This window comes from Lissotriton helveticus, chromosome 11, assembly GCF_964261635.1.
Source record: "Lissotriton helveticus chromosome 11, aLisHel1.1, whole genome shotgun sequence".
Taxonomy (NCBI): Eukaryota; Metazoa; Chordata; class Amphibia; order Caudata; family Salamandridae; genus Lissotriton; species Lissotriton helveticus.
The window spans coordinates 420816725-420839723 of NC_136072.1; positions in this window are offsets into that span (position 1 = coordinate 420816725).

Genomic DNA, 22999 nt, shown 5'->3' on the forward strand with positions numbered 1-22999 from the left:
TTGATAGGGTCTCCTGGAGGTACTTATGGGCAGTTTTGAGCTGGAACGGCATAGGGGCGGGATTTCTTAAGGCCCTGCAGACATTGTATATAAACCCGGTGGCTAAGATAAGGGTTAACAGAGGGCAGTCAACTACAGTTAACATTAATAGAGGAACAAGGCAGGGGTGTCCATCTTCTCCCCTGCTCTTTGCATTGTACCTCGATCCATATCTACGCAAGTTGGAAAATAACGATCAGATTCCACCGCTAGCATTAAATGGATGCCGGTTCAAAACGCTGGCATATGCGGACGACGTGGCCATCTTGACTCCAAATCCTATAGACGCTATTAGGGTAATTGAAGGAGAAGCTATTCGATTTGGGCAATTCTCAGGGTACAGTCTGAATAATACTAAAACCCAAATAGTTAAAAATCGCTTAGTAGTATGTAACGATGACAGAGTTGTGGGAGTAGCAACCTACCTAGGGGTCCAAATTACATCAGATGTAGATAAGATAGTAAAAAATAATATGTCACCTTTAATAGCCCAAGTCAAAACGGACCTAGAGAGGATGAATAACCTACATCTATCGCTGGTAGGCTGTACTAATATTATTAAGATGATGAAACAGCATTACTCTTGCACACAAAACATTTAAGGTTCGCAGGAGGCAAAAAATTAGAATTGAAAGCACCACAACAGTATCTAAAGGAACAGATGCAGATTCTTGAGTGTATGTTCCAAGCAGTGTTGTTTAATCAGTCCACAAAAAGGCCACAATCAGCCGACACGTGTTTCGTCGAGTGAGTGTAATTCACTACGACTCTTCAGGGCAGGTGACAGAAAATACAATGTGTGTATGAATTAAGTTGATAATTACAGCACATTTCCAAATGAAATTGGTGACTGTTTGTGTGAGTTGTATCCCCATGCCGTGCCAGATAACTTCCAAGGATCAAGACTGTGACAGGGTATTAGATGTGACTGTGGTGTTTATATTCGCGAGAACATTCAAATTGTATTGACACCTACATGAGCAGAATTTATATTACTAAATTATTGCTCCATCAGATCACGTATTGCCACACGAAAAAACACAGAAGAAATGCTGTATTAACAACCAACTGCATAACACAGGTCTCTTACGGCGAAAAGAACTCAGAGTGAATGTGTCGACATCACGGTTGTGTGATTTGCATGCAAAATAGATCGGTGCATGCAAGAGTTGGAAAGTGAGATGAGGGAGGGGGGGGTTTATTTTTAATTACTTTAAAATGGAGTCTTAAGTCTAAACGGGAGCCTACCTTGTGGCTGGCCTGTATGTGTACAGGTCTAGAACGATAGATGTTACCGGGGACATCCATCTACAGAAGGCAGAGAGACATTAAGTAAAGGGCATAAAAATAACTAAATGGAGAAAAAACGAAAAGGAAGTAGGGATTGCTCGACTCTACTCACCAAGTGTGGACCGGATTCGTTCTATCAAACGAGTGGTCTTTAGGAAGTTAATGCCAGAAAGCAAGTGTATTTGCTTTAGATTCAAATCAAAACTCCAAGGTGTTGATATATAAAAAGGCGTATGCTGTGTGAGGGAAACCAAGAAGTGGTATAAGTATTTTGCAGTTTTAAATTCAGTATACAAGTCATACCGTTTTAACGTTACACTCAGAATCCATTAATGGATGATTATCAAAGACCCACTGTACCTGGATACGAGTGCGTATCAGTCAGTAACCGGGAGGGGATCCTTATGGTATTTTCGAAAGCCGACCAGTCTCGGCGTCTATTTCTGTGAAAATATATGAAATAAGAGATCACTATGGTGATCAAGTGTATGTTATGGCAAAGGTGCACGACCACCTTTGTTTACTGCGGTAAAAGGTTCTTACCTCAAGTGTGCTATCCCTCCTCTTGAGTTTCCCAGTCGCCGTTTGCCAAGAACGGACACGTGACCGGGAAACAGGAAATGTATTTATGTCTTCGTAAGAGGGAGCACTAGAACGCTAAATTGCATATTGAGCCACCATATTGGATTGTTTTCCGTGTGCTGGCGTCCGTCGTCAATGACGTGTAATTGTATAAACGTGCTTGATAAATGGTATTATAGCACGAGGATTAAGGCTGCACGGGTAAAAGGAAGTAGTAGAACGGTTGAGAGAAAAGACCGAGAAAAGAAAAGTAAAAGTGGCGGAATCCCTAGCTATACATCCCCATTGTCAGGAGACCAGGCGATTTGTATTCAACGTTCCTTTCTCACTAGGTCTTCCTCTGTAAGCGTTATCTCTTTAAAAAGCTAGTGATTTAAACAAGGGAAGACATAATAAACGGATTCCCTCTCTTTCAGCTAATAACGAGAATATAATTCTCGTGGAAAAATTATTGTAGTCTGAGTCAGTAACTTTATTTACATTGTAGAACCAGAAGGGATAACAATATACTTGAACTATTATTGGATGTTATGTATAGAGTTAGTTGGATTAATCCCTATATAAAGGGGATGTCATTTGGTATAGAATTGTCATGCTTCTTAGTGAAGGTGTGATTGCATGCACTAAAATTGTATATGAACATATCAAACATTAAATGGTGACACTCATTAGTGGTCTGTGACTTAGTGCACGATCACTGTATACAGTAAAGGAGTACAGTAAGAGTATAGACATCAACAATACGTACACGTTATAACTTGAACTTCTACAAGCATGTTCAGTTAAATCCTACCCTGGAGCTCTGTTTACTGAATTTAATCGTTTAATCACCCAAGAAAAATTGCATCTATTAAGCCCGTGTTCCACGCACTGTAAAAGCATGATCCACATGGCTTCCCTTCTTCTTAATGCTAATTCTCGGTTACCACCTCTGATGTGTTGTGGTATCACATCAATGCCGCAAAAACGTACTTTAACCTCATCCTCCAAGGATTGACATTCTGCAATATGTAAAGCCACTGGATATCTTGGGTCTCTCTTTTGGATTGCTCTTATGTGTTCGGCCAGTCTATCCTTCAGAGCCCTGATGGTGCTGCCGACATAGATTTTGCCACACTGGCATTCAATAATGTACACAACATATTTGGTCAAGCAAGTGATATTTTGTTTGATTTTATATGTGGTACCGTCAAAACCTTTAAAAGTAACCGTCCTATGTTTACCCCACATGCACATGGAACAAAAGCCGCATTTGTAGAATCCCAAACTCTTGGTTGTGAGCCAATTGTTTACTGTAGTGTTGTGGGGGACAGTGGGACTAAGTCTGTTCCTCAGTGTGTGGCCTCTTCTATATGTAATCATTGGTCTCTCGGGTACCCACTCTTTAAGAGTGGGATCCGATGTCAATAGTTTCCAATGTTTGTGGAGACTTCTTCTTAATGCATGATGTAAAGCATTGTATTCCGTAATTAGTCTGATTGGTTGTTTGGAGGATGTAAGTTTGGTATGTGTCAATAAACAGTCTGGTCTTTTGGTTCGATTAATCCTTTTCTCAGCTTTCTGTATGGATTGTTTTGAATAACCCCTGTCTAGAAAGCGTTTGTTCATATTGGTAATGCAGTGTTCAAAAGCCGTTTGCTCACTGCAGTTACGTCTTGCTCTAAGAAACTCACCATATGGAATGGAAAGTATCTGGTGTGGTGGGTGAGAACTAGTGGCATGTAAAAGTGAATTACACGAAGTAGGTTTTCTGTATAACCTGCTGTGTAATACATTATTGCTGATATAGAATTCCAAGTCTAAGAATTCAATTTTAGTGTTGTTGTGTTGCATGGTAAAGCTGATTTCCCAGGTGTTTGAATTCAAGAATTCGAAGAAGGAGTGGAGTCCCTCTTCAGTTCCTGACCATAATAGAAAGCAATCATCTATATACCGACCCCAGTAAATAACCGAGTCGATATATTGTGCTCCCTTGTTACCCCAGATGTATTCAGCCTCCAATGCCCCCATAAAAAGATTTGCAAAGGAAGGTGAAAATTTCGAGCCCATGGCAACGCCTTTCTTTTGGCGGTACCATTTGCGGTCGAAAATGAAGCAATTATTGTTCAAAATGATATCCATCATCTGTAACAGTATCTTTGTATGCGCCCATAGTGATGCTGGTCTGTTAGAAAGTAGTTTGCCTATTGCTTCCATTCCTAGTTTCGGGTTAATGCTAGTGTACAGAGCCACCACATCCATGGTGGCCAACGTGGTGCCCTGTTGCCATTCCATGTCAGCCATGATGCTTAAAATGTGTTTAGAATCCTGTATGTGTGATGGTAGGTTCTTTACCAGAGGACCTAAAAATAGATCTACATATTCTGCCAATCTCTCTGTAGGTCCTCCAATACCTGAGACTATTGGTCTGCCCGGGGGAAAAGGGAGATTTTTGTGAACCTTGGGTAGAGTATATAGCCAAGGAAAGGTAGGTCTAGAAACTTTGAGATATAGGTACTCGTCGTTGTCCAGAAGACCAGATTGTTTCCATTCTAGTAACCAGTTGTTAATGAGCAAAGTCAAAGGACCCATAGGGTTCTGTGACAATGGTTCATAACAGGAAATATCATTCAATTGGCTTTGTATCTCATTGTTGTAGTCAGACAAATTCATAACTACAATATTGCCCCCTTTGTCTGCCTCTCTAATGATAATGTTGGTATTCTTATTCAAGGTTGACAGTGCTAAGCGTTCACCTTTAGTAAGATTGTCTTTGTACTTGAATTTCTTATCTAGATTGTTGATATTGAGTTTATTCAAATCTTCTAGAATATGTCTGTGAAAGTTGTCTATCGTGTTACCCCCTGGTAAGGTGGGGGTCCATTTGGATTTGCATTTAAGGCCACTGTTTAAACCATAGTCCGTTTCCACATCAAGTTCTTCTAATAACCTTTCCATGTCATAAGGACTTTCTTCTACATCTGTTAAAGAAAGAAGCAGGTGTGTGGTTTGCACATCTTTAATTGTCAGTGATTCAGTATCAAACACTTGAGGAATAATGTTGCGATGTTCAGTATGGTTCTGTTGTCCCACAAAATGTTTCTTTAATTTAAGTTGACGTATGAATTTAAAGATATCAATTTTAGCTTGACAAATATCCCCTGTAGCATAAGGATTGAAACTTAAACCTTTACAAAGTAAAGAAATCATGTCATCTGTTAGGGGAAAAGAAGAAAGGTTGACAACCTGAACTTGTTCATTTGATTTAGTTAGTTCCTCTGGGTCCCTGACCTCAGTTTCTTCCGATATTCTTCGTTTGTTACGGCGTTTGCCCCTGTGGGTTTTGGGTCGTTTGCGCCTATTGGGGGAGGTATTTTGTTGCCCTTCCTGATACGCTGCATCTCTAATAAAAAAGGTGTACGTGTGGTGTTAGTGTTGGCAGTATCAGGAACTTCATTCACTATATCACTGAGCCCCGTAGAATTTAGTGAGTTGTTACTAGAATTAACTGAAGTGGAAGTGGTGGATCTACCTGATTGAGATCCCTGTTTAGTGTTCGGCATCATAGAGTCATATTTACGATCAAATGTGTAGACCCTTCCATCTATGTAGTCCGCCTCGTCCCTCTTAATCTGACGAGCCTTTCTATTTTTGATCTCAGCTTGATGTGCAAGTAAAATGTCATCAAGTATAGTGTAGTTCTTGACCGTGGCTTCGGGTAGATTGAGATCCTTGATTTCTTGTTCTAAGATAGAGATCTCAGCTTGTAATTTAACTGTCTTATGCTCAGCACACTCAATCAAAATGTCCATGAGCGTCATGGAGTTATGGTTGAGCGTATCTTCCCATTTGGTCATTAAATCTAGGTCTAAATCATCATAGGTGGGGAACACCTGGGACCGTAGTCCCCTTGGTATTTGTTTGAGTCTGATGTAGTGTTTGAGAGTGGTTCCGTCCCACCAACGTGAGTTTTCTTGTTTCTTGAGTTTCTCAAGTTTGATAAACTTATCTCTGAGACCTTCAGTCCGTTTAGGGCCTGTGGTTGCTGAGGCCTGGTGTGTTGCCATACCCTTAGCTAAATTATCGAATAGATCTGCAGCTGCCTTTACTCTATCCATAGGGATGAGTGTTTGTAAGAATCTACTTAAGTAGATGTAGGGTTTTATATTGTACGTGGAGGCGCCAAAACTGAGTAACACTATGGATGCAGCGAGAAGGGTTTTTTAGGAAAAACTCAGTAAAAGTAAGGCGCTCTGCCTGATGTATACGTCTGGGTATATCTAAAGCCAAGTGATGGTTAGGTGCGTAAAGAGTGAGTGGAAAAGCCCGTAACCACTCCACATGAAAATCACATGAATTTCACAAGTTTAAAGAAACAGCATTACTCTCGCACACAAAACATTTAAGGTTCGCAGGAGGCGAAAAATTAGAATTGAAAGCACCACAACAGTATCTAAAGGAACAGATGCAGATTCTTGAGTGTATGTTCCAAGCAGTGTTGTTTACTCAGTCCACAAAAAGGCCACAATCAGCCGACACGTGTTTCGTCGAGTGAGTGTAATTCACTACGACTCTTCAGGGCTGGTGACAGAAAATACAATGTGTGTATGAATTAAGTTGATAATTACAGCACATTTCCAAATGAAATTGGTGACTGTTTGTGTGAGTTGTATCCCCATGCCGTGCCAGATAACTTCCTAGGATCAAGACTGTGACAGGGTATTAGATGTGACTGTGGTGTTTATATTCGCGAGAACATTCAAATTGTATTGACACCTACATGACAAGAATTTATATTACTAAATTATTGCTCCATCAGATCACGTATTGCCACATGAAAAAACACAGAAGAAATGCTGTATTAACAACCAACTGCATAACACAGGTCTCTTACGGCGAAAAGAACTCAGAGTGAATGTGTCGACATCACGGTTGTGTGATTTGCATGCAAAATAGATTGGTGCATGCAAGAGTTGGAAAGTGAGATGAGGGAGGGGGGGGGTTATTTTTTATTACTTTAAAATGGAGTCTTAAGTCTAAACGGGAGCCTACATTGTGGCTGGCCTGTATGTGTACAGGTCTAGAACGATAGATGTTACCGGGGACATCCATCTACAGAAGGCAGAGGGACATTAAGTAAAGGGCATAAAAATAACTAAATGGAGAAAAAACGAAAAGGAAGTAGGGATTGCTCGACTCTACTCACCAAGTGTGGACCGGATTCGTTCTATCAAACGAGTGGTCTTTAGGAAGTTAATGCCAGAAAGCAAGTGTATTTGCTTTAGATTCAAATCAAAACTCCAAGGTGTTGATATATAAAAAGGCGTATGCTGTGTGAGGGAAACCAAGAAGTGGTATAAGTATTTTGCAGTTTTAAATTCAGTATACAAGTCATACCGTTTTAACGTTACACTCAGAATCCATTAATGGATGATTATCAAAGACCCACTGTACCTGGATACGAGTGCGTATCAGTCAGTAACCGGGAGGGGATCCTTATGGTATTTTCGAAAGCCGACCAGTCTCGGCGTCTATTTCTGTGAAAATATATGAAATAAGAGATCACTATGGTGATCAAGTGTATGTTATGGCAAAGGTGCACGACCACCTTTGTTTACTGCGGTAAAAGGTTCTTACCTCAAGTGTGCTATCCCTCCTCTTGAGTTTCCCAGTCGCCGTTTGCCAAGAACGGACACGTGACCGGGAAACAGAAAATGTATTTATGTCTTCGTAAGAGGGAGCACTAGAACGCTAAATTGCATATTGAGCCACCATATTGGATTGTTTTCCGTGTGCTGGCGTCCGTCGTCAATGACGTGTAATTGTATAAACGTGCTTGATAAATGGTATTATAGCACGAGGATTAAGGCTGCACGGGTAAAAGGAAGTAGTAGAACGGTTGAGAGAAAAGACCGAGAAAAGAAAAGTAAAAGTGGCGGAATCCCTAGCTATACATCCCCATTGTCAGGAGACCAGGCGATTTGTATTCAACGTTCCTTTCTCACTAGGTCTTCCTCTGTAAGCGTTGTCTCTTTAAAAAGCTAGTGATTTAAACAAGGGAAGACATAATAAACAGATTACCTCTCTTTCAGCTAATAACGAGAATATAATTCTCGTGGAAAAATTATTGTAGTCTGAGTCAGTAACTTTATTTACATTGTAGAACCAGAAGGGATAACAATATACTTGAACTATTATTGGATGTTATGTATAGAGTTAGTTGGATTAATCCCTATATAAAGGGGATGTCATTTGGTATAGAATTGTCATGCTTCTTAGTGAAGGTGTGATTGCATGCACTAAAATTGTATATGAACATATCAAACATTAAATGGTGACACTCATTAGTGGTCTGTGACTTAGTGCACGATCACTGTATACAGTAAAGGAGTACAGTAAGAGTATAGACATCAACAATACGTACACGTTATAACTTGAACTTCTACAAGCATGTTCAGTTAAATCCTACCCTGGATCTCTGTTTACTGAATTTAATCGTTTAATCACCCAAGAAAAATTGCATCTATTAAGCCCGTGTTCCACGCACTGTAAAAGCATGATCCACATGGCTTCCCTTCTTCTTAATGCTAATTCTCGGTTACCACCTCTGATGTGTTGTGGTATCACATCAATGCCGTAAAAACGTACTTTAACCTCATCCTCCAAGGATTGACATTCTGCAATATGTAAAGCCACTGGATATCTTGGGTCTCTCTTTTGGATTGCTCTTATGTGTTCGGCCAGTCTATCCTTCAGAGCCCTGATGGTGCTGCCGACATAGATTTTGCCACACTGGCATTCAATAATGTACACAACATATTTGGTCAAGCAAGTGATATTTTGTTTGATTTTATATGTGGTACCGTCAAAACCTTTAAAAGTAACCGTCCTATGTTTACCCCACATGCACATGGAACAAAAGCCGCATTTGTAGAATCCCAAACTCTTGGTTGTGAGCCAATTGTTTACTGTAGTGTTGTGGGGGACAGTGGGACTAAGTCTGTTCCTCAGTGTGTGGCCTCTTCTATATGTAATCATTGGTCTCTCGGGTACCCACTCTTTAAGAGTGGGATCCGATGTCAATAGTTTCCAATGTTTGTGGAGACTTCTTCTTAATGCATGATGTAAAGCATTGTATTCCGTAATTAGTCTGATTGGTTGTTTGGAGGATGTAAGTTTGGTATGTGTCAATAAACAGTCTGGTCTTTTGGTTCGATTAATCCTTTTCTCAGCTTTCTGTATGGATTGTTTTGAATAACCCCTGTCTAGAAAGCGTTTGTTCATATTGGTAATGCAGTGTTCAAAAGCCGTTTGCTCACTGCAGTTACGTCTTGCTCTAAGAAACTCACCATATGGAATGGAAAGTATCTGGTGTGGTGGGTGAGAACTAGTGGCATGTAAAAGTGAATTACACGAAGTAGGTTTTCTGTATAACCTGCTGTGTAATACATTATTGCTGATATAGAATTCCAAGTCTAAGAATTCAATTTTAGTGTTGTTGTGTTGCATGGTAAAGCTGATTTCCCAGGTGTTTGAATTCAAGAATTCGAAGAAGGAGTGGAGTCCCTCTTCAGTTCCTGACCATAATAGAAAGCAATCATCTATATACCGACCCCAGTAAATAACCGAGTCGATATATTGTGCTCCCTTGGTACCCCAGATGTATTCAGCCTCCAATGCCCCCATAAAAAGATTTGCAAAGGAAGGTGAAAATTTCGAGCCCATGGCAACGCCTTTCTTTTGGCGGTACCATTTGCGGTCGAAAATGAAGCAATTATTGTTCAAAATGATATCCATCATCTGTAACAGTATCTTTGTATGCGCCCATAGTGATGCTGGTCTGTTAGAAAGTAGTTTGCCTATTGCTTCCATTCCTAGTTTCGGGTTAATGCTAGTGTACAGAGCCACCACATCCATGGTGGCCAACGTGGTGCCCTGTTGCCATTCCATGTCAGCCATGATGCTTAAAATGTGTTTAGAATCCTGTATGTGTGATGGTAGGTTCTTTACCAGAGGACCTAAAAATAGATCTACATATTCTGCCAATCTCTCTGTAGGTCCTCCAATACCTGAGACTATTGGTCTGCCCGGGGGAAAAGGGAGATTTTTGTGAACCTTGGGTAGAGTATATAGCCAAGGAAAGGTAGGTCTAGAAACTTTGAGATATAGGTACTCGTCGTTGTCCAGAAGACCAGATTGTTTCCATTCTAGTAACCAGTTGTTAATGAGCAAAGTCAAAGGACCCATAGGGTTCTGTGACAATGGTTCATAACAGGAAATATCATTCAATTGGCTTTGTATCTCATTGTTGTAGTCAGACAAATTCATAACTACAATATTGCCCCCTTTGTCTGCCTCTCTAATGATAATGTTGGTATTCTTATTCAAGGTTGACAGTGCTAAGCGTTCACCTTTAGTAAGATTATCTTTGTACTTGAATTTCTTATCTAGATTGTTGATATTGAGTTTATTCAAATCTTCTAGAATATGTCTGTGAAAGTTGTCTATCGTGTTACCCCCTGGTAAGGTGGGGGTCCATTTGGATTTGCATTTAAGGCCACTGTTTAAACCATAGTCCGTTTCCACATCAAGTTCTTCTAATAACCTTTCCATGTCATAAGGACTTTCTTCTACATCTGTTAAAGAAAGAAGCAGGTGTGTGGTTTGCACATCTTTAATTGTCAGTGATTCAGTATCAAACACTTGAGGAATAATTTTGCGATGTTCAGTATGGTTCTGTTGTCCCACAAAATGTTTCTTTAATTTAAGTTGACGTATGAATTTAAAGATATCAATTTTAGCTTGACAAATATCCCCTGTAGCATAAGGATTAAAACTTAAACCTTTACAAAGTAAAGAAATCATGTCATCTGTTAGGGGAAAAGAAGAAAGGTTGACAACCTGAACTTGTTCATTTGATTTAGTTAGTTCCTCTGGGTCCCTGACCTCAGTTTCTTCCGATATTCTTCGTTTGTTACGGCGTTTGCCCCTGTGGGTTTTGGGTCGTTTGCGCCTATTGGGGGAGGTATTTTGTTGCCCTTCCTGATACGCTGCATCTCTAATAAAAAAGGTGTACGTGTGGTGTTAGTGTTGGCAGTATCAGGAACTTCATTCACTATATCACTGAGCCCCGTAGAATTTAGTGAGTTGTTACTAGAATTAACTGAAGTGGAAGTGGTGGATCTACCTGATTGAGATCCCTGTTTAGTGTTCGGCATCATAGAGTCATATTTACGATCAAATGTGTAGACCCTTCCATCTATGTAGTCCGCCTCGTCCCTCTTAATCTGACGAGCCTTTCTATTTTTGATCTCAGCTTGATGTGCAAGTAAAATGTCATCAAGTATAGTGTAGTTCTTGACCGTGGCTTCGGGTAGATTGAGATCCTTGATTTCTTGTTCTAAGATAGAGATCTCAGCTTGTAATTTAACTGTCTTATGCTCAGCACACTCAATCAAAATGTCCATGAGCGTCATGGAGTTATGGTTGAGCGTATCTTCCCATTTGGTCATTAAATCTAGGTCTAAATCATCATAGGTGGGGAACACCTGGGACCGTAGTCCCCTTGGTATTTGTTTGAGTCTGATGTAGTGTTTGAGAGTGGTTCCGTCCCACCAACGTGAGTTTTCTTGTTTCTTGAGTTTCTCAAGTTTGATAAACTTATCTCTGAGACCTTCAGTCCGTTTAGGGCCTGTGGTTGCTGAGGCCTGGTGTGTTGCCATACCCTTAGCTAAATTATCGAATAGATCTGCAGCTGCCTTTACTCTATCCATAGGGATGAGTGTTTGTAAGAATCTACTTAAGTAGATGTAGGGTTTTATATTGTACGTGGAGGCGCCAAAACTGAGTAACACTATGGATGCAGCGAGAAGGGTTTTTTAGGAAAAACTCAGTAAAAGTAAGGCGCTCTGCCTGATGTATACGTCTGGGTATATCTAAAGCCAAGTGATGGTTAGGTGCGTAAAGAGTGAGTGGAAAAGCCCGTAACCACTCCACATGAAAATCACATGAATTTCACAAGTTTAAAGAAACAGCATTACTCTCGCACACAAAACATTTAAGGTTCGCAGGAGGCGAAAAATTAGAATTGAAAGCACCACAACAGTATCTAAAGGAACAGATGCAGATTCTTGAGTGTATGTTCCAAGCAGTGTTGTTTAATCAGTCCACAAAAAGGCCACAATCAGCCGACACGTGTTTCGTCGAGTGAGTGTAATTCACTACGACTCTTCAGGGCTGGTGACAGAAAATACAATGTGTGTATGAATTAAGTTGATAATTACAGCACATTTCCAAATGAAATTGGTGACTGTTTGTGTGAGTTGTATCCCCATGCCGTGCCAGATAACTTCCTAGGATCAAGACTGTGACAGGGTATTAGATGTGACTGTGGTGTTTATATTCGCGAGAACATTCAAATTGTATTGACACCTACATGACAAGAATTTATATTACTAAATTATTGCTCCATCAGATCACGTATTGCCACATGAAAAAACACAGAAGAAATGCTGTATTAACAACCAACTGCATAACACAGGTCTATTACGGCGAAAAGAACTCAGAGTGAATGTGTCGACATCACGGTTGTGTGATTTGCATGCAAAATAGATCGGTGCATGCAAGAGTTGGAAAGTGAGATGAGGGAGGGGGGGGGGGTTATTTTTTATTACTTTAAAATGGAGTCTTAAGTCTAAACGGGAGCCTACCTTGTGGCTGGCCTGTATGTGTACAGGTCTAGAACGATAGATGTTACCGGGGACATCCATCTACAGAAGGCAGAGGGACATTAAGTAAAGGGCATAAAAATAACTAAATGGAGAAAAAACGAAAAGGAAGTAGGGATTGCTCGACTCTACTCACCAAGTGTGAAACGGATTCGTTCTATCAAACGAGTGGTCTTTAGGAAGTTAATGCCAGAAAGCAAGTGTATTTGCTTTAGATTCAAATCAAAACTCCAAGGTGTTGATATATAAAAAGGCGTATGCTGTGTGAGGGAAACCAAGAAGTGGTATAAGTATTTTGCAGTTTTAAATTCAGTATACAAGTCATACCGTTTTAACGTTACACTCAGAATCCATTAATGGATGATTATCAAAGACCCACTGTACCTGGATACGAGTGCATATCAGTCAGTAACCGGGAGGGGATCCTTATGGTATTTTCGAAAGCCGACCAGTCTCGGCGTCTATTTCTGTGAAAATATATGAAAGAAGAGATCACTATGGTGATCAAGTGTATGTTATGGCAAAGGTGCACGACCACCTTTGTTTACTGCGGTAAAAGGTTCTTACCTCAAGTGTGCTATCCCTCCTCTTGAGTTTCCCGATCGCCGTTTGCCAAGAACGGACACGTGACCGGGAAACAGGAAATGTATTTATGCCTTCGTAAGAGGGAGCACTAGAACGCTAAATTTCATATTGAGCCACCATATTGGATTGTTTTCCGTGTGCTGGCGTCCGTCGTCAATGACGTGTAATTGTATAAACGTGCTTGATAAATGGTATTATTGCACGAGGATTAAGGCTGCACGGGTAAAAGGAAGTAGTAGAACGGTTGAGAGAAAAGACCGAGAAAAGAAAAGTAAAAGTGGCGGAATCCCTAGCTATACATCCCCATTGTCAGGAGACCAGGCGATTTGTATTCAACGTTCCTTTCTCACTAGGTCTTCCTCTGTAAGCGTTGTCTCTTTAAAAAGCTAGTGATTTAAACAAGGGAAGACATAATAAACGGATTCCCTCTCTTTCAGCTAATAACGAGAATATAATTCTCGTGGAAAAATTATTGTAGTCTGAGTCAGTAACTTTATTTACATTGTAGAACCAGAAAGGATAACAATATACTTGAACTATTATTGGATGTTATGTATAGAGTTAGTTGGATTAATCCCTATATAAAGGGGATGTCATTTGGTATAGAATTGTCATGCTTCTTAGTGAAGGTGTGATTGCATGCACTAAAATTGTATATGAACATATCAAACATTAAATGGTGACACTCATTAGTGGTCTGTGACTTAGTGCACGATCACTGTATACAGTAAAGGAGTACAGTAAGAGTATAGACATCAACAATACGTACACGTTATAACTTGAACTTCTACAAGCATGTTCAGTTAAATCCTACCCTGGATCTCTGTTTACTGAATTTAATCGTTTAATCACCCAAGAAAAATTGCATCTATTAAGCCCGTGTTCCACGCACTGTAAAAGCATGATCCACATGGTTTCCCTTCTTCTTAATGCTAATTCTCGGTTACCTTCTCTGATGTGTTGTGGTATCACATCAATGCCGTAAAAACGTACTTTAACCTCATCCTCCAAGGATTGACATTCTGCAATATGTAAAGCCACTGGATATCTTGGGTCTCTCTTTTGGATTGCTCTTATGTGTTCGGCCAGTCTATCCTTCAGAGCCCTGATGGTGCTGCCGACATAGATTTTGCCACACTGGCATTCAATAATGTACACAACATATTTGGTCAAGCAAGTGATATTTTGTTTGATTTTATATGTGGTACCGTCAAAACCTTTAAAAGTAACCGTCCTATGTTTACCCCACATGCACATGGAACAAAAGCCGCATTTGTAGAATCCCAAACTCTTGGTTGTGAGCCAATTGTTTACTGTAGTGTTGTGGGGGACAGTGGGACTAAGTCTGTTCCTCAGTGTGTGGCCTCTTCTATATGTAATCATTGGTCTCTCAGGTACCCACTCTTTAAGAGTGGGATCCGATGTCAATAGTTTCCAATGTTTGTGGAGACTTCTTCTTAATGCATGATGTAAAGCATTGTATTCCGTAATTAGTCTGATTGGTTGTTTGGAGGATGTAAGTTTGGTATGTGTCAATAAACAGTCTGGTCTTTTGGTTCGATTAATCCTTTTCTCAGCTTTCTGTATGGATTGTTTTGAATAACCCCTGTCTAGAAAGCGTTTGTTCATATTGGTAATGCAGTGTTCAAAAGCCGTTTGCTCACTGCAGTTACGTCTTGCTCTAAGAAACTCACCATATGGAATGGAAAGTATCTGGTGTGGTGGGTGAGAACTAGTGGCATGTAAAAGTGAATTACACGAAGTAGGTTTTCTGTATAACCTGCTGTGTAATACATTATTGCTGATATAGAATTCCAAGTCTAAGAATTCAATTTTAGTGTTGTTGTGTTGCATGGTAAAGCTGATTTCCCAGGTGTTTGAATTCAAGAATTCGAAGAAGGAGTGGAGTCCCTCTTCAGTTCCTGACCATAATAGAAAGCAATCATCTATACACCGACCCCAGTAAATAACCGAGTCGATATATTGTGCTCCCTTGTTACCCCAGATGTATTCAGCCTCCAATGCCTCCATAAAAAGATTCGCAAAGGAAGGTGAAAATTTCGAGCCCATGGCAACGCCTTTCTTTTGGCGGTACCATTTGCGGTCGAAAATGAAGCAATTATTGTTCAAAATGATATCCATCATCTGTAACAGCATCTTTGTATGCGCCCATAGTGATGCCGGTCTGTTAGAAAGTAGTTTGCCTATTGCTTCCATTCCTAGTGTCGGGTTAATGCTAGTGTACAGAGCCACCACATCCATGGTGACCAACGTGGTGCCCTGTTGCCATTCCATGTCAGCCATGATGCTTAAAATGTGTTTAGAATCCTGTATGTGTGATGGTAGGTTCTTTACCAGAGGACCTAAAAATAGATCTACATATTCTGCCAATCTCTCTGTAGGTCCTCCAATACCTGAGACTATTGGTCTGCCCGGGGGAAAAGGGAGATTTTTGTGAACCTTGGGTAGAGTATATAGCCAAGGAAAGGTAGGTCTAGAAACTTTGAGATATAGGTACTCGTCGTTGTCCAGAAGACCAGATTGTTTCCATTCTAGTAACCAGTTGTTAATGAGCAAAGTCAAAGGACCCATAGGGTTCTGTGACAATGGTTCATAACAGGAAATATCATTCAATTGGCTTTGTATCTCATTGTTGTAGTCAGACAAATTCATAACTACAATATTGCCCCCTTTGTCTGCCTCTCTAATGATAATGTTGGTATTCTTATTCAAGGTTGACAGTGCTAAGCGTTCACCTTTAGTAAGATTATCTTTGTACTTGAATTTCTTATCTAGATTGTTGATATTGAGTTTATTCAAATCTTCTAGAATATGTCTGTGAAAGTTGTCTATCGTGTTACCCCCTGGTAAGGTGGGGGTCCATTTGGATTTGCATTTAAGGCCACTGTTTAAACCATAGTCCGTTTCCACATCAAGTTCTTCTAATAACCTTTCCATGTCATAAGGACTTTCTTCTACATCTGTTAAAGAAAGAAGCAGGTGTGTGGTTTGAACATCTTTAATTGTCAGTGATTCAGTATCAAACACTTGAGGAATAACTTTGCGATGTTCAGTATGGTTCTGTTGTCCCACAAAATGTTTCTTTAATTTAAGTTGACGTATGAATTTAAAGATATCAATTTTAGCTTGACAAATATCCCCTGTAGCATAAGGATTGAAACTTAAACCTTTACAAAGTAAAGAAATCATGTCATCTGTTAGGGGAAAAGAAGAAAGGTTGACAACCTGAACTTGTTCATTTGATTTAGTTAGTTCCTCTGGGTCCCTGACCTCAGTTTCTTCCGATATTCTTCGTTTGTTACGGAGTTTGCCCCTGTGGGTTTTGGGTCGTTTGCGCCTCTTGGGGTAGGTATTTTGTTGCCCTTCCTGATACGCTGCATCTCTAATAAAAAAGGTGTACGTGTGGTGTTAGTGTTGGCAGTATCAGGAACTTCATTCACTATATCACTGAGCCCCGTAGAATTTAGTGAGTTGTTACTAGAATTAACTGAAGTGGAAGTGGTGGATCTACCTGATTGAGATCCCTGTTTAGTGTTCGGCATCATAGAGTCATATTTACAATCAAATGTGTAGACCCTTCCATCTCTGTTGTCCGCCTCGTCCCTCTTAATCTGACGAGCCTTTCTATTTTTGATCTCAGCTTGATGTGCAAGTAAAATGTCATCGAGTATAGTGTAGTTCTTGACCGTGGCTTCGGGTAGATTGATATCCTTGATTTCTTGTTCTAAGATAGAGATCTCAGCTTGTAATTTAACTGTCTTACGCTCAGCACTCTCAATCAAAATGTCCATGAGCGTCATGGAGTTATGGTTGAGCGTATCTTCCCATTTGGTCATTAAATCTAGGTCTAAATCATCATAGGTGGGGAACACCTGGGACCGTAGTCCCCTTGGTATTTGTTTGAGTCTGATGTAGTGTTTGAGAGTGGTTCCGTCCCACCAACGTGAGTTTTCTTGTTTCTTGAGTTTCTCAAGTTTGATAAACTTATCTCTGAGACCTTCAGTCCGTTTAGAGCCTGTGGTTGCTGAGGCCTGGTGTGTAGGCATACCCTTAGCTAAATTATCGAATAGATCTGCAGCTGCCTTTACTCTATCCATGGGGATGAGTGTTTGTAAGAATCTACTTAAGTAGATGTAGGGTTTTATATTGTACGTGGAGGCGCCAAAACTGAGTAACACTATAGATGCAGCGAGAAGGGTTTTTTAGGAAAAACTCAGTAAAAGTAAGGCGCTCTGCCTGATGTATACGTCTGGGTATATCTAAAGCCAAGTGATGGTTAGGTGCGTAAAGAGTGAGTGGAAAAGCCCGTAACCAATCCACATGAAAATCACATGAATTTCACAAGTTGAAAGAAACAGCATTACTCTCGCACACAAAACATTTAAGGTTCACAGGAGGCGAAAAATTAGAATTGAAAGCACCACAACAGTATCTAAAGGAACAGATGCAGATTCTTGAGTGTATGTTCCAAGCAGTGTTGTTTAATCAGTCCACAAAAAGGCCACAATCAGCCGACACATGTTTCGTCGAGTGAGTGTAATTCACTACGACTCTTCAGGGCTGGTGACAGAAAATACAATGTGTGTATGAATTAAGTTGATAATTACAGCACATTTCCAAATGAAATTGGTGACTGTGTGAGTTGTATCCCCATGCCGTGCCAGATAACTTCCAAGGATCAAGACTGTGACAGGGTATTAGATGTGACTGTGGTGTTTATATTCGCGAGAACATTCAAATTGTATTGACACCTACATGACAAGAATTTATATTACTAAATTATTGCTCCATCAGATTACGTATTGCCACATGAAAAAACACAGAAGAAATGCTGTATTAACAACCAACTGCATAACATAGGTCTCTTACGGCGAAAAGAACTCAGAGTGAATGTGTCGACATCACGGTTGTGTGATTTGCATGCAAAATAGATCGGTGCATGCAAGAGTTGGAAAGTGAGATGAGGGGGGGGGGTTATTTTTTATTACTTTAAAATGGAGTCTTAAGTCTAAACGGGAGCCTACCTTGTGGCTGGCCTGTATGTGTACAGGTCTAGAACGATAGATGTTACCGGGGACATCCATCTACAGAAGGCAGAGAGACATTAAGTAAAGGGCATAAAAATAACTAAATGGAGAAAAAACGAAAAGGAAGTAGGGATTGCTCGACTCTACTCACCAAGTGTGGACCGGATTCGTTCTATCAAACGAGTGGTCTTTAGGAAGTTAATGCCAGAAAGCAAGTGTATTTGCTTTAGATTCAAATCAAAACTCCAAGGTGTTGATATATAAAAAGGCGTATGCTGTGTGAGGGAAACCAAGAAGTGGTATAAGTATTTTGCAGTTTTAAATTCAGCATACAAGTCATACCGTTTTAACGTTACACTCAGAATCCATTAATGGATGATTATCAAAGACCCACTGTACCTGGATACGAGTGCGTATCAGTCAGTAACCGGGAGGGAATCCTTATGGTATTTTCGAAAGCCGACCAGTCTCGGCGTCTATTTCTGTGAAAATATATGAAAGAAGAGATCACTATGGTGATCAAGTGTATGTTATGGCAAAGGTGCACGACCACCTTTGTTTACTGCGGTAAAAGGTTCTTACCTCAAGTGTGCTATCCCTCCTCTTGAGTTTCCCAGTCGCCGTTTGCCAAGAACGGACACGTGACCGGGAAACAGGAAATGTATTTATGTCTTCGTAAGAGGGAGCACTAGAACGCTAAATTGCATATTGAGCCACCATATTGGATTGTTTTCCGTGTGCTGGCGTCCGTCGTCAATGACGTGTAATTGTATAAACGTGCTTGATAAATGTTATTATAGCACGAGGATTAAGGCTGCACGGGTAAAAGGAAGTAGTAGAACGGTTGAGAGAATAGACCGAGAAAAGAAAAGTAAAAGTGGCGGAATCCCTAGCTATACATCCCCATTGTCAGGAGACCAGGCGATTTGTATTCAACGTTCCTTTCTCACTAGGTCTTCCTCTGTAAGCGTTGTCTCTTTAAAAAGCTAGTGATTTAAACAAGGGAAGACATAATAAATGAATTCCCTCTCTTTCAGCTAATAACGAGAATATAATTCTCGTGGAAAAATTATTGTAGTCTGAGTCAGTAACTTTATTTACATTGTAGAACCAGAAGGGATAACAATATACTTGAACTATTATTGGATGTTAAGTATAGAGTTAGTTGGATTAATCCCTATATAAAGGGGATGTCATTTGGTATAGAATTGTCATGCTTCTTAGTGAAGGTGTGATTGCATGCACTAAAATTGTATATGAACATATCAAACATTAAATGGTGACACTCATTAGTGGTCTGTGACTTAGTGTACGATCACTGTATACAGTAAAGGAGTACAGTAAGAGTATAGACATCAACAATACGTACACGTTATAACTTCTTCTACAAGCATGTTCAGTTAAATCCTACCCTGGATCTCTGTTTACTGAATTTAATCGTTTAATCACCCAAGAAAAATTGCATCTCAGGGTCATAATTAAGCCCGTGTTCCACGCACTGTAAACGCATGATCCACATGGCTTCCCTTCTTCTTAATGCTAATTCTCGGTTACCACCTCTGATGTGTTGTGGTATCACATCAATGCCGTAAAAACGTACTTTAACCTCATCTTCCAAGGATTGACATTCTGCAATATGTAAAGCCACTGGATATCTTGGGTCTCTCTTTTGGATTGCTCTTATGTGTTCGGCCAGTCTATCCTTCAGAGCCCTGATGGTGCTGCCGACATAGATTTTGCCACACTGGCATTCAATAATGTACACAACATATTTGGTCAAGCAAGTGATATTTTGTTTGATTTTATATGTGGTACCGTCAAAACCTTTAAAAGTAACCGTCCTATGTTTACCCCACATGCACATGGAACAAAAGCCGCATTCACTCTGAGTTCTTTTCGCCGTAAGAGACCTGTGTTATGCAGTTGGTTGTTAATACAGCATTTCTTCTGTGTTTTTTCATGTGGCAATACGTGATCTGATGGAGCAATAATTTAGTAATATAAATTCTTGTCATGTAGGTGTCAATACAATTTGAATGTTCTCGCGAATATAAACACCACAGTCACAGTCACATCTAATACCCTGTCACAGTCTTGATCCTTGGAAGTTATCTGGCACGGCATGGGGATACAACTCACACAAACAGTCACCAATTTCATTTGGAAATGTGCTGTAATTATCAACATAATTCATACACACATTGTATTTTCTGTCACCAGCCCTGAAGAGTCGTAGTGAATTACACTCACTCGACGAAACACGTGTCGGCTGATTGTGGCCTTTTTGTGGACTGATTAAACAACACTGCTTGGAACATACACTCAAGAATCTGCATCTGTTCCTTTAGATACTGTTGTGGTGCTTTCAATTCTAATTTTTCGCCTCCTGCGAACCTTAAATGTTTTGTGTGCGAGAGTAATGCTGTTTCTTTAAACTTGTGAAATTCATGTGATTTTCATGTGGAGTGGTTACGGGCTTTTCCACTCACTCTTTACGCACCTAACCATCACTTGGCTTTAGATATACCCAGACGTATACATCAGGCAGAGCGCCTTACTTTTACTGAGTTTTTCCTAAAAAACCCTTCTCGCTGCAATTATTAAGATGATGGTTCTACCTAAATTTTTGTACTTCTTTAGGGCTATACCTCTCCTGTTTGAAGCCAGCTGGTTCAACGGCCTAGAAGCCATTTGTAATAGGTTTATCTGGGCGCACGGTAAGACCCGGAGGGCCTATAGGTATATGACACTTCCTAGTGATAAAGGGGGATGGGGTGCACCAGATTTTCGTTTATATTATATGGCAACCGTTTTGCAATATATACAGGGATTAATTGGAGGGAACAATGATGATGAAAGAGTGAATAACATGTCTACTTGGGTTTATGCTGTTGCGCTTGGGGCAAATGCTCACAATTGTTTTTTAAATTGTACAGATTTCGGTTATTTTAAGAGAACTCGGTTCAAGACGGTTTCGCTGCTGTAGTGTGTGGAACGCATTCCTAAAGAAAGCCAAGATGGGGAGGTATAATAGATATGTGTCTTTGATTAATAACAGATCATTCCACGCTGAAATTTTCGCTGATCAGACGATGGCAGAGTGGGCAGCAAGGGGGATTACGCAAATAGGGGACTTGTTTTCTCATGATGGATTTGTACAATTTTCAGACCTACGAGATGCATATGGGCTGGACAATAGTTTTTTTTAAAAATATCTACAGATCAGGAGCTTCCTTAAAAACAAGGTGGGAGGCCCCGCAGGCTTTGATAAAATTGAAATTATGGAGAAAATTAAGCTGATGGGGGATCGCACAATCAGGTCCTTTTATGCAATATTGATAAAGGGAAAAGTGGACGATTTGGAGAAATTTAGCACGAAATGGGCGGACAAACTGGGAGATGAAAGTATCCTGTTTCTTGAGTCCCTGAATTTAGGACGTACAATCTTGAGTGCAGCCCCTCTGCAGTCTCAGCACTATAAGACACTATATTTTCTTTATTATACTCCTGCGAGGATTGCAAAATGGGGCGGCAGTACAGGAATTACTTGCCCCCGATGTAATTGCATTGGAGGCAGATAGCATACATATCTTTGCAACTTGCCCTCATTTACATTCATTGATTAAAGGGATAGAGGGTTTTTTAGCAAGATCCTTGGGTATACTAATTACTCTTACATCATCTTGGATTATGTTAGGAGTGGCTAAGGGTGAGCAGGAACAGCATGCGGAATTTTTATTTGTTGCAATGGCTGTCTACAGACTGACAATAGCCAGGGCTTGGCTTGACAAAAATCCCCCAAAACTTCAAACCTGGTTGGCAAATATGTTATATGCATATAATATGGAGAAAAACATCTATGCTCGGAAGGGGAGGAGAGGAAGATGCTTGGGTAGAAGGATTTGGGAGCCCTTAAGTAAATGGAAGGAGATGCAAAGTAATGATGAATAGGAAACCCCCCCCTTTCTTTTTTGTTTTTCCCTGTTTTTTTTCTTTATTGGCCTAACTTGCCTTTATTGAATGAATGAAATGTTAAAAAACCCTGATTACTTCTTTATAAGTATTGGAATGAAAACCTATTGAATGTTGTATTGGACATGTACCTAGGATTGAATTGTGCAATAGAAATTAAGGAAATGTTGCAGTTGCTAAAGTGTATTGTATACAGGATAAAATGTGCTTAATGCGATGAATAATAAAAAGAATAAAAAAAATAAAAAAATAAGAGGATCCTAGTAGGTTGCCCCACCTGACCTCTGATGATGAGGATGCAGACCAGGCTGATGTCAGTGGACTCAACATAGGGAACACAGGGCTACCAGGGGATGAAGAAGGTCAGAATGGGGCTCCCTCCATCCCCCCACGTAGACCTGGAGGTGTGCCTAGAAGGGAAAGATGACCTTCAGTGGAATCTGACCATTCTGGTGCATCTCTGGGGTCCTCTGCCTCTGCTCATAGGAGGAGAACTTCTCCTGAGAAGAGGGAGCATGAAGCTAGGATGAAAGAAGCCAAGCTTAGGATAAGGAGACAAGAAGTAATCTTAGAGAAAGAGACCCTAGCTCTTGAGAGAGAGAGAGAAAAAAGATGGGACTAGAGTCCCATGGTGGCAGCAATATCCCTAGTGGTAGGGATAGGTCTTTTGACCATAGAAACCTAAACAAGATTGAGCCTCACTATCAGACTAGGGATGACATACACAAATGGATTACTGCACTGGAAAGGGCCTGCAAAGTACAACAAGTACAACCA